At 36.2% G+C, this 1,272-nt stretch overlaps 1 non-coding gene across 1 annotated transcript; it reads left to right on the top strand.

The window, feature by feature from the left end:
* Positions 1–860: 860 nt before the first annotated feature.
* LOC141422260 (small nucleolar RNA SNORA38) lies at positions 861–994 on the top strand. The gene has a single exon (XR_012446856.1). It is a non-coding gene; the product is annotated as a small nucleolar RNA SNORA38 (small nucleolar RNA).
* Positions 995–1,272: the final 278 nt, after the last annotated feature.

Raw genomic sequence — 1,272 nt, 5'->3', positions numbered from 1 at the left:
CATGTACAAGAAAGCAATGTGAGTCAACTCCCTGTATAGCTATCCTTATCTCAACTAGCAAAAACCCTTGTTCCTTCCTATTATTGCTTATATTCTCTCTACAACAAAATTAGAGATAAGGGCAAAACAGTTTCTGCCTGGTAGCGAGGGGGTGGGGGGAGTTAGAGAGGAGATGGGGGGTAAGGGAGGGGGCGGGGGAAGGGGGGGAGAAATGACCAGAACATTGTATGCACATGTGAATAAAAAAATAAAAAATAAATAAACTTACCGAAGGATGTTGTTTCCTTTGGGCACTATCCCTGAAATTTGCAATCTGAGCCACAAGGTGGCAGTGATCTCGTTTTAAGTAATCTAATGTTACAGTTTCTATTTTTTGTCCAGATACTATTTTAAAACATTTCATTATAAAAGCAACACAAAAAAAACCTGAAATATTGAGGAAAGACAAAGTCACGCATTTACTGCCCTGCTAACCCACTATAACCTCTGTGTCACAGTATTGTATTATAGTACTGGTGTTATTTGTGGTAATAAACTAATGCATTCATACACTTTTGTACTTTGCAGTGTTTTTCCTATAATATTTTCTCATATGTTTCAAAATATTCATTACCCATTTTAATGAGTATATAATGTACCATTTGTAGAGATATCTGTTTATTGACTACCTAGACCAAGAGGTGACAAACTGGCCTGGCCCCACATTTGTAAATAAAGTTTTATTGGAACATGGTCTTGTCCATTTATTTACCTATTGCCCATGACTGCTTTCATGCTACAAACAGCAGTATTTACTACAGACAGTATGCCTGCAAAACCTAAAATAGGTACTGTCTGGTCCTTTAAAGAAAATGTGCTTACACTCTCATAAAGGCATGTCTTTGGTTCCCTATCTTTGGACATGTAAGAATTAGAGGCAAAGAAATGTGGATTTTTGGAGAAATCTGAAGTCAGTTTGCTGACCCTCAGGCTCAAGATCGACAGTACAACATAAAAGAAGAAAAACAAAATGAGTTTTTTAAAAAAAAAAAAGGGTGCTAACTCCTGACCTAAATTTTAGTGGTTCATAATTTGGGTTATCAGAAGAAATGCCACTTGAAAAATGCTATTATAATCTTTCATGCTTTGGACAACTTAATTGGGGAATATTAACAAAAGTGGAATAACTGGGTCCAGTTAATAAAGAGATTTTTAGGACTGATACTGTCCTCTACTCTCTTGTAATATCCTATGTCTGATATAATAAGGATGGTGGTGGTAAGAATGGAAAGG

This window comes from Castor canadensis, chromosome 3 (genome assembly GCF_047511655.1).
Source record: "Castor canadensis chromosome 3, mCasCan1.hap1v2, whole genome shotgun sequence".
NCBI classification, from domain to species: domain Eukaryota; kingdom Metazoa; phylum Chordata; class Mammalia; order Rodentia; family Castoridae; genus Castor; species Castor canadensis.
Note: the sequence above shows the minus strand (reverse complement) of the source record. Positions and strands in the feature narration are given on the sequence as shown.